The sequence below is a fragment of the Python bivittatus genome, unplaced genomic scaffold (genome assembly GCF_059951505.1).
Source record: "Python bivittatus isolate LINGU-HERP-01145 unplaced genomic scaffold, Pbiv_v1 ctg000020_np1212, whole genome shotgun sequence".
NCBI lineage: Eukaryota > Metazoa > Chordata > Lepidosauria > Squamata > Pythonidae > Python > Python bivittatus.
In genome coordinates, this window is record NW_028277030.1 from 4,409,000 (window position 1) to 4,420,904 (window position 11,905).

General features: G+C 39.0%; 1 long non-coding RNA gene across 1 annotated transcript; it reads left to right on the forward strand.

Moving 5' to 3' along the window:
* Positions 1-7,255: 7,255 nt before the first annotated feature.
* On the forward strand, positions 7,256-10,073 carry LOC148216962 (uncharacterized). Its single transcript, XR_015797785.1, has 2 exons — positions 7,256-9,056; positions 9,364-10,073. It is a non-coding gene; the product is annotated as an uncharacterized LOC148216962 (long non-coding RNA).
* Positions 10,074-11,905: the final 1,832 nt, after the last annotated feature.

The following is an 11,905-nucleotide window of genomic DNA, read 5'->3' on the forward strand; positions in this document are numbered from 1 at the left end:
ACGCGCACACACAAAAGGCAGAGCTTATTAAAAGCATTGACATACCCAATAGTGTAATAGGGTTAACGCCGCCCAGTGTCGATAACAACCTATCAAATCGGCCCTAATTTCTAAGGTCTGAGTTCGGCTTGATACTTCAGCCTCCCCGCCAAGAACCGTTGCCGGCAGCCCGTGCGCTCCCGTGCGCTCCAGGCAGAGAGATCGGCGCGAGAAAAGTTGGGGAGGCCGCTGGGGTTGCCCCGTGACCCCCTCCTCGTCTTCCTAAGTCACAAGAGCTGCTGGGGTGTATTTAGCATCGAGAACCGCCATCCTCCTTCCTTTCTTCCCCACTGAGTTTTGACCCAAGAAAGAGGAGGGGGTTGCCATCAGAAAACGACCGGCAAGGACAGCGACCGCGGGGCCGAAGGTCGGAGAAGCCTCTTCCTCGCCTTCACCCCATATGCCACCCGGGGTACTTTTCGAGATAGGAGGGGCGGACACGTAGCAGACCCCCTCCCCACCCACATGCACCGTTTCATCTCTCTGTTTCGCCTGTCGTCGTAAAAAGTGCCTATTGCAAAGGGGCGGAGGACGGGGTTAGTCCTGGGCTAGGTCTCTTCCCAACCGCCCCAGTCCCATTGGCGCAGGTAGGCCAGAGAGGTCGCGAAGCTCCCCGCTTGCTTTGGAGAGAGTCGCCGTTCAGGTTGCAGCGACTTTGCCAAGGAAAGGCAAAACATGGGTCTGCGCTTTTTCTGTTTTTAAATACACCGGTCCATTCTTCCACTACAATTATCCCCTATACGACATTAGACAACATCCCTCCCTTCAGATATCCTGAATGCTTCTTTGTTAGAAGATTCTTCTTATCACTAGTAATTCTAACATATGTCCATCTTTGGAAGGCACATGTATAAGAGTTTATAGGATAGGAGTCTGATAGGACTGTACTGGTAATTGGGTGCAGCCAACTGAAAAATAAAACAATGAGTGAGTGTGTGTGTGTGTATTGCACTTTTTAAAATCATTGCTAATAGGGTCCAGTTATAATTACCTGAATAGTTGACATTTGCCATTTCAAGCCTAAACATTTATTCTTCAGCTGTAACTCCAGTTGATTTATTTAGGATCTATCGCTAAATACAGTACTTGTTACTGCATTCAGAATAATTGGGTTGTTGATACTTATTTAGTCATTTATAATGTCATCAGGACACCTCCACTGAATATTTATAAAATTGCATGCATAATTCATAATATACTTGCCAGATTTCTATTTGCTTTTTGTAAATCTCATTGAATATAAACTTTCCCTTCTCTGCTGACTAAAAATAAATGTTTAGATGTTTAAGGAAGCTACTAGCAACTAGTGTAAAGAGCTACTTAAAATAGACAGCAGTCATTTCTAATGTGGAAGTAATATTTTCCTACCAAATGCCTCCACAGTTTTAGGCTTTTAGTAGAACTGATCTTCATTCTCTCTGGAAAAAAAAAAAAGTCCTGATGAATACTTTGCAGAGGTAACAGCAGTGTATTTGATCCTATAAAAGACCACAATTTAGAGCATTCAGAATATGTGTGTCTTGATTCAAGGAACTGTAAATCTGCTGCTTGGTTTTTACTGGGAAGTAAATCTTATTGATTCCAATGGGATTGACTTTCATGCTAAAATGGTTTAAGATAGAAGCCATAATATTTATAAACACAAATGTAAGTTAGAATTTAGAGATATTACGGTTTACAGAGTGATCTGAAAAGGCACAAATTCTTTGACTTTTATCTTCCACATTAATATATATATATATATGATCAGAATGCCAGAATGGAAAATATGCTGATCAGATCAAAAAGATTGGACAGTGAGAGTATGCAATGGGAATGAGTTACAATCAAATTTGAGTTGAAACACTAGTGATCTTAATGAGCTGCAAAAACAAATGCATCACTATTGTTTTGAAAACAATGGAACTTAATAGTGATCAGTTAAATTAGCCTTTACAGATGAACATGTATAATGTAATGAAAGATTTATTGGCCAAATATAGCATTTAAAATAAATGATTTCTAAAATATATTTAACTGTGTTAATGAAGGTTTCTTTTTTTAATTTAAACTGATACTTTAAGTGCCTTGTTTCATCCTTGATGGAATATATATCTGATAATCTCTAAGCCAATGAGAATGGATTGTTTAAAAATCATGCTATGAATATGTCTCTAGTGGCCAGAACTTTGGAAAAGTATAGTTCATTGAAGGTAAACATATTTTACCCACAGGAAACACATGCACAACACACCATTCACATTTGTGTGTCATTTACTAAAACCACACCACCTTTTGAGTCCATTCTTACTGTTTTAATAGCCAGTTGTTGATCTGAAGCATCTTGAGCATACATTATACATTTTCAATTTATCTAACTGCTACCTAATACAAATAAAACTAAGTATGAATATTTAATAATACAGTAGTATAAATATTTAGTGTTTATAATATAATGCTGTGACTAGCACTGTCTAAATACAAAATATGAATTCCAATTTTTTAATTCATTCAACAGCCATAAATATATAGGCTGACTCTGCTTTGACAGAAGTTGGGGTAAATCATCAAATTGTATTATTTTATTTTATTTTAATTAGTAGGATAGGATCATTGCCTCACAGCTTCCTGGTTAAGCCACACACAGCTTATATCATCTGACTTTGTCCAGATCCTATTATTTCTCAAGTAAAGACAATTATTCAGAACTGTTTGCATTATACATATTCTGTATTTGATGGAGATGGTATGTCATTATTTCAGCTGTGCTGGGCTACCTTCATCTGACACTTGGAATACCAGGAGTAATGAGGCCCTGGGATAAGACTACAAACAGTCCAACAGCATGATTGAGGATCTTTGATCTTCTCACATGGATGGACCATTTGGGTACAATAAAAGATTCCTTGACTGTCGTTCTAAAATATTAGATTAGTGTGTATGGCAGTCCAGTTCATCTCAGGAGGAGTTAAATTAATCAGAACTTTATCTATGCCATCAAAATAAACAGATGTTAAATTTGGTTTGCTTTGGCTACATTAAAGTATGTTCAAACTTTCTTAGCATAATAAAATGGTCAAGGTTTACAATAATAAGAATATCAATATGGAGAGTATAAAAAGGCCAGCTATTAAATAGCTTTACTAACCTTACAACATTTCTAATCAAATGCTATATGCAAACATTCTTTATTGTGATCAATGATCCATACACATTAGCATACAGAAGGATATAAACATAATTAAATATATGATAATCAGGGATACTGATAATGTATCTTGACTGCTGCCACAGAAATCTAATCAAATGATTGGATGGAGGAACTGGTTCAAGCTATAAAGAAATGGTTAGATTTGAACCAGGAAGCTCACAGCCCAAATAACTATTTAGAACTGAGGTGTGTTTTGTAAATGAAGGGCATCTACTATCACTCAGCCCAACCTATTCAGCAGGGATTGTTGTGGGACTCCACAAGGATAAGCTTCCATATACAACATCCTGAACTCTCTGGAACTTCTCCACAGTGATAGCATGCCAAGCTGTCTTTTCTAGGAGCCACAACCTATGACCTCCATGCTTTGCTGCTGAAATCAGGGATAGAGGGGTTGCTGCTTACTCTGGGAAGGTGGAGGGGAGCAAGGGGGAAGGAAAACACTCTACACATTCAGACAGACTTCTGTTTCTCACGGTCCAAGATTAAGGCCTAGCATAGAAAGCAAGTTAAGTGAAGGCTTAGCCTGATTAACTAGGTTTTAGCATATTCTGTTGCCACTGAATATTCTTTATTACTATCTAATTTACTATTAATGTGTCACCATTTTATTCAACTGCCATTAAAGACAATAGCAAAGAACAACAACCAGCAACTGTCCCATAATGTGCTTCAGTGTGTTTTAGAATGTTAATTAATTAAATATGGACTATCCAAGACTTCTTTTCAAGTGCATTTCATGTGTTTTCAACTGTAGTTCCAAAGACAAGTATTCTCTTCTGAAATGTAAAAAAATAGGTTTTTAGACTGGAACTGAATTGTCTCTCCTGAAAATTTCAAATAAATTGGAGGCATAATTTAAGAGATTGTAAAAGTATCTTATTGAATTTTCTTTCTACTAATAATGTTTCCTATGGCTTTGTATGAGGAAAACCTATTTAGACAATGTTCTTGCTGAAGGAGGTGAGGGATATTATTTTCATCAATTCTTTCTTCTTTTTCCTTGAACGACTGATTATATGTCATCAAATCAGTGCTGAATCCTAGTGACCCCATAATTAGATTTTCTCCAGGATGTTCTGTTCTTCACCTGGCCATTCAGGGCATGCAATGGTTACCCATCATTGCTATAACTAAGTACATCCATCTTGCTGCTGGACATCCTTTTTTTCTCTTTCATTCCACCTTGCCCAGCATTATGGACTTTTCAAGGAAGCTGGGTCTTTGCATAATGTATCCAAAATATGATAATTTGAGCCTGGTCATTTGTGCTGTGAGTGAGAACTCTGGATTGATTTATTCTATGATTCATTTGTTTGTTTTCTTGACTATCCATGGTATTCTCAGAAGTCTTCCCCAACTGCCTCCCTGAAAAATGGCTCTCTGGGGCTGGGGGAATCCTTGTAACAGGGTGGGAGTTCATCTAGAAGTTTAAAGCAGAACTCACAAACACTGCCGCTCCCACATTTCTTCAATGGGATCCTCCTCTGTTATGTCTTGAGGCAGAAATTCAATCCATGAATTTTGTGTATAAATATGCATGCTTAAGTCTGCCAACTTCATTCAAACTAAGTTTTCATAATGGGATCAAAGTACAACTTGTCTCTTTTTTCCTCCTTTGATTAATTGTAGAAGAGTTAAAAGGTGAATGTTATTGAAAAAGGATTATACTACTGTAATGCTTGGGGATTATTAATGATGTGTACAAAACTGGCAAAGGACAAGCCTTACAAATCTCCCTTACAGTCTACTTCATACAGGAAAGAAATCTTAACTACTACTTTACAGGAGGTGTTGATTTTTCTGGACCAACAAAGTATTATAGAATGAATCTAAGTATGGCATTGTAAGGATATGTTCAAGAATTACTTTATAGAACATCACCCACGTGCTCCTGCATCTAAGTTCCCTTTGTCTTTTGGGCACCATTTACAATGCTGGGAGTTGGTGTAATTGATATCTCTGATATCTCATCAGGATTTTAAAAACCAGTTGAGAATATCCTTTATAGCAGGGGTGGGCAACCTGCAGCCAGTCACAGCACACCAGTAAATAACATGTAAAGACTGGCATGGAAGGTTCATCTCAGATATTAGGACATGTGGCTTTTGGAGTAAAGGAAGAGTGATTTGTTTGATCTAATGTCTAGAGAGCTGACATAGTCTCATGGTTAAGATTAGACTAGGGGTAGGAGACCCAGGTTCCAGTCCAGTTTCAGGCATGGAAGTTCACTGGGTGAATTTGGGAGCAGTGTTGTCGTGGGAGAAAGGTGAAGGAGGGAGATTTATCTGCATTGCTTTGAGCTCACGGAAGAAAGGTGGGATATAAATAAAATAAAAATAACATTGAACACATAAATGGAAATTCTAGTAACAGGCATTCTGGTGAAAAGTCACGGGTGAAAAAAAGGAGAAGTCTGGAACCAGACAGCACAATCCTGAACTCCACTATTCCATCCAAGAAAGACAAGGAGCAGAGGAGACTAGGATTTATGGAATTTTTTTTTTTACTATGTTGTAGTTCCTTACAACTGGGAGAAAATTGATAGGTAGCAGGAGATATTGGCAAAGGTGGAACAAGTGCTATTAAACGTCAAATGCAGTTATTTCCCAGATACATCAATGGAAGCAGCAGGAAGCACAGTCCCCTTATCAGATGCATCCCAGACATTTCACTGCAACTGTTTCTACTGATACTCATATGTTTAAAGGTAATCATTAGCAGGATGGACTTCCCTTTCTCCATTCATTCCCTAATTTGTTATGGGAGACTGGAAAACTTCAGATTTAGAGGACATATGGAACTATGCAAGAGGTGGGGTGGACAGCAAAAAGAAACCCTATTGCTCAAGCAGACATCTGCTTGGATGATGTTCAGTAACTCATGATGTCTTATTCCTTGCAAAATCAGTTTAGCTTCCTGGGACAGCAAGAGACCCCAGCAGCATCCTAAAAGATTATCTATCTATCTATCTATCTATCTATCTATCTATCTATCTATCTATCTATCTATCTATCTATCTATCTATCTATCATCTAATTTGTCACTGCCCATCTCATTAAAAAACAACTCTGGGCAGTTTACAGAGAAGATAAAATCAATTAAAAATACAATATAAAACAGTCCTGAATAAATAATAAAATGTATTTATATATTAAATTTAATTTGATATATAATTTATTTTACCTCCATAATAATTATAAAAGCCATTTCTGCAGCCAGGGTGTGCCAGAATTGCATGTATTGCTGCTCATGGAGATGGAGGAGCATTGCCCCAATTATCTCAGTAAAAGCTTGCCTCCAAAAGAAGACATGGGGGTAGGGGGAGAGAACCTGTAGGAAAAAAGGCAGAGTCTAATATACATTCTGATCCTCCAGCATGCCTACAATTACCACTTCTGCTGCTGACCCTCTATGTTTCTGCTGGCTCTCCACCAGAAATCTCCAAGAGGTTTAAAGTCTAAGGCCCTTTTCCCACTGGCATCTAACCACAAGTAGGAATATGTCCTGGTAATTTCTTTACTTTGCTGGCTCCATCACATCCTCGGTCCGTGCTTGAGAAAAGCTTAAGTCATCCTCAGTTGTTCTTATATTAAAGTAATGTTATTTCCTTAAGGTGACCACAACCAGCAGCAGTGTAATGGTGAAGGTGATCCATCACATTTCCCTGTTCATGCTGGTGGTGGCACATTCAGTTTTGGTCATTTGGGCTGGTGCTGTGCATACCTCTTCCCTTATGGAAAGATCACAGGGCTCTGGTCTCAGGACATCCACAAGCAGGTACTAATGAGGTATGGGATGAGGAGCTTTAGTGTGCTGAAGCTATTGGACAGTGGAGTAGTCGAGTGTGGGTTTCCTGGTAAAGGCCCCTTTATTGAGCAACCTTCCCTTGTCCATCAGGTGTTGGTAGCATGTTTTGAATGCAGTTTGGTGCTCTTTCAAAACAGTATTAAACTCTTTAACAAAGTAAGCTGCCTGACAGCTGATGCAGGGAGGGACAGGCTGCCTGATAAAGTCCACTTTACCAGGCACCACCCACCCACCCTGTCCATCAGCTGTTGAGTAGCTTACTTTGGACAAAGGACAATTGATCTGTGGGTTGAGGGGACTGCCTGTTGCCTTTCCTACTTTATTATGGAGCCCACATCCACCCTACAAATCCTCTGCAATCCCAGTGTCTGATTTGTGGGGTGGGAGTGGGCTTCCCAGTAAAGCAGGAGACACTGATGTCTGGTTAGCTGGTAGCCTGGTAGTTGTCATGGTAGCAGGTTTTGACGGATGCTTAACACGCCTTCCATAACCTAAATTAGGCACCATTGCTTGGAAAGCTAGAACAGAGGTTATAGAAGCAGGAGAGAGTTCAGTAGTGGGGACAGCAAATTTTACACTGGTTTAGTTCCCTGCCTGCTCAAGAATGTGCGGACAGCACTTTAACTGAGCTATAAGGAAAAGTTGAGTCATTTCTCATTCTCAGTGCGGTGCAGATCATCTCTAAGGCCTGCAGAAGAATCCCTGAAGTCTGCAGAAGCAATGGGTAGGAAATCAGGGGAAGGCATGATGGATGATCTTGTTTTAGGAGGGCTCCTGTTCCTCTAAAAGCTGCTTAATAATATGGAGGGTATACCTTGCATTCCAGTGCACCACAGAGTTGCACTTCTTACTCTGCTACCTCTCTTTACTCATTCAGTCCCAGAACATATCTGTGCTGAAGTCTTAACATTTGATCTCTCATTTTCTTCTCATCCAGGTGAGGTAGTGGAAGTGCTTAATCAGGGTCTGGCTGTAGCAAGGGGCTGGAGGAGGGCAGCTCAATTCAGATAAGACAGACGTACTTATTGGTGAGTCATCTGCCTGCATGAGTGGTTTGGCATATTCTGGAAGGGTTCTGCTCCTCCTAAAGGATCACATTCTTAGCTTGGGATTATTGATAGATGCTTCTTTGTCCTTAGAGTCTCACCGGTTTCCTGCGCCATGGAGTTGCCTTTTACCAGTTTGAGCTGTACATCAAGTACAGCTCTATTTAAAAAGAAAGCCTGCCTTTAGTGATCCACATCTCAGTAATCTCCCATTAAAATGATTACAATTCATTTTCAAGGACTGTCCTTGAGGATGATTTAGAAAGTTCAGTTCATACAAAATATAGTGACCAGAACGGGATATTAGGATATTATTGTGTTATGCCAATATTACATCAGCTGTATCACCTCCCTGTTGATTTTCAGGATGAACTCAGCCTGCTGGCATTCACTTATAAAACTCTTTAGACCTTGGGGATTTAGTCTATGAAGGACAGCCACTTCCTGTACTGTATACTCCTATCTGAAATTGAGAAGATCAAGAGAAGCCTGCTCCAAGTGCTAACACATACAGGCAATGTGAGATTGGGATTCAAAGACTTCTTGAATGTTTTCAGTAGATACTTCTTGTTATGGAGTTTTTTTTAATTCCCTGAACCTTTTCATTTCTTTGTATTTCTATTGCAGTGTGGGTTTTAACTGTTGCTTTAATTCATTATTATTTTATTTTTGTTTTTATTGTACATGCCTCTGAGGATTTTTGCTGTAGGATAACTATGACATCATAATCATATTTTCTGGGTTCAAAATTCAGACTGCCACTACTACTCTTCCATGAAAGTTTGGCTGATTCCTAGATGCTGCTACCGTCTATCAAGTGCAGGAAAAGCAAAGGGGAAAAGCTCCCAAGATTTCAAATCTTCTCACTCTGTAATGGGCAGAAGGAATAACCTTGTGGAACAGGAGGAAGAGCCACAACCAAGATCACGGTCAGATAAAAGAAATCTGGATCTGGGGCAGACTCATTGGAGGTGAGGTGATAAACAAGTTTTGTTGTGACATAAGTCGCAGAGACCAGCAGTCCACCAAATAAACAGGGTGGCAATGGACTAGACACACTGAAGGGGACAGAGCAAAAGGAATTGTGTCATGATAGCTATGGGATTAGCTAAATGGATCTATTGGCCAATGCAGCATCCCTGTCTGTGGACTCTAATACTGGTGTTTCCTGTTTCTCACATCAGTGGCCTTTTCTGTTGAGCTATATGAGAGATCATACATTTGCTCTCTGTGAATATGCTGCTGTTCCCCTAATTGCTTTCCTTTCCCCCTCCCCAGGCAAAATATCCATCTTCCTCAAGCAGGCATTGTTCTTGCAGTGGCCCTGGGTCCTCAGCCCTTCTCACAGCATTCTGCACAAGATGTCAGATTTGCCCTTCCTTTCTTTATGTCCTTCCACTGAAATAGTGTTGGCTCGTAAGCAATTTGTCTTTTAAAAGGATTCACACTCCCATCTATGGGAAATTCTGCAATGGGTCAGCTGCCAGGCTTACTGGTGATAACACTTCAGAGATCCCATTATTTCTATATTGTTTTCTGTGTAAAGAATTGGATGAATCATGGAAGCATCCTAGTGTCATGTTCACCTAATGTGTGAATGTTACTAATAAAAATGATACTGCATACATTTTTTTAAAAAAATTATTGAACACTATTTATTTGTATACTAATTATGGTGCATCATTGTAACAAACCCCTCTATATGGACAAAATTCAACAGTATCAAAGCATGGTTGAGTTCATCCCATACTGGGAAAGATGCATAAGCCTGAAATGACCTTTTCTTTACCGATACACATTCCACATTTAAGCTCTTTTATACAAAAAGATACCAGTTAAAAATTCCCAGTTCCTTTATCATTCAGCTATTGGATCATTGGGAAGATGAGTTCAACTACAAAATGATTTTCTAATTTTCTGGCTAATCTTGACCAAAGAGGGAGAGAAAGAGAAAAAGAAAAAGAAAAAGAAAAAGAAAAAGAAAAAGAGAGAACTCAAATCACATACTCAAATGGAACAAAACAACAATCTTTTCCTGAGATGGTTTTTATCTAACTCAGATTTCTATCTGCCCTAAAATAAGAATTTTCTTTGAAATTTCTTTTAATATGAATTAAAAGAATTTTATAAGATAAAATTAGCACAGCACATCCCCTGTTCTTTATATTTTGACACAATGCTGGAGAAATCTATTAACAATCCTGTACAGCCAAAGTAAAAAGCAAACCGCCCCAGCAGGACCAGGATGGGATAACCAGCATCCCGGACAGTTCTGCTGTCCTCCAACCAAGTAAGAGATAACCCACTGATAGCATCAATCATTTATTGTCTGCTGATCCCAAGGTACCATGATGATGATCCCAGTTTGTACCTCCTCTTATGCACAATTGAAAGCACACAAATATTTTAGATCTCTCTGTAGCCTACTGGTTATGGATGGAATTCACATCTTCTTGATTTCAACATGGTCCTGAAATTCTTTTCCAGGGACAGAGTCAGAAAGAGGCATGAAAAGGCCATTCCAGTTACAACAATCAGCCAAATCATGTAGAGAACCCAAAAACTTCACAGAAGCCACACTGTGTAACCAAGCCGGTAGGCACACGATATACAGTTTGAAACAGCTCAGTAGGAAAGAATAATGCAACACAGAACCAAAGCTGGGAGTTAAATTTCCTTTCCCAGCCATAGAAGATGTCAATAAGACAGTGCTTAAACAGCTTACAGCAATATGTATACAGTATTAATGGAAAAACAGTTGCAACAAGACTGGAATCAAACATCTCTACTCCAAAAGTAACATTATAACCATTAATCAAAAGAAGTTCATGACATCGTCTATCTTGAAGTCTCCCAGTACTGAGAGTTGTGCATAGAGCTTTAATGTAATAAAATACCAGTAGCTCCATGTACAACATTTTTTTTTTTTTAGAAAGTCTTGCTTATAAATTCCTTGAACTACCACTGGTGTGAATACTACAGATATTCAGAAAAATAAAGCGAGGAAATTCCTGCTTCATCTTTCATGCGCGCACGCACACACACATACACAAATCTCTCCAGCAAAGAACAGATAGTTCATATAGAGTGGTGCAGCATTTTGGATTTGATTCCAGAAAGATGCTTTAGAGTTCCTAGGGGCATGAATGCAGCAGCTGTCTGCAACTCTTTAGAGCAGTTCCATGTTCTCCTGGGATCACCAGCTCCTGCACACTCAAAAATATTTTTGGGGAATCAAATCCAAAGAACTGCACACTCAGTAGAGTCAACATTGCATGCATGTTCCAAGGGGCTGGAATTCAACCATGTTGCTGTGACGGCCATCATGACCTGTTTAACCCCATCTGTGGATGCAACCATACACACAGCCTGTTGTTCAACCAATGAGAATAATGGGGATATGAACCAATACCTTCATTCTTGTAATGTTTCGGTATTGTCTGAATGCTACCTCTCATCCCAGTTGACCAAGCTTTCCTCATATTAATTTGACCAGTCTCACTCAACCTTTCAAATATGTCCTTCTACTTGTAAAACACTGAACGAGCATGAGTTGTGAAGCTACCCAGTATAGTTTTGTACAAACATCAAGAAGGCCTTTACAGAATAAATTGAAAATACTTGCTCATTTACAGAACAAACTTAACTTGCCATTGATTGAAACTTTATTTCCTTTAAGTAATATAGTTACCTGGAATTTTGTGACTTTCAATTCATTTATTTATTAAATTTATATGTCACCCATCTCCCCCAGAGGGATTTAAAATTAAAAAAATTTAAAATAACTTTCTCTGGTCAATTATTAGTGACTGAACAATTG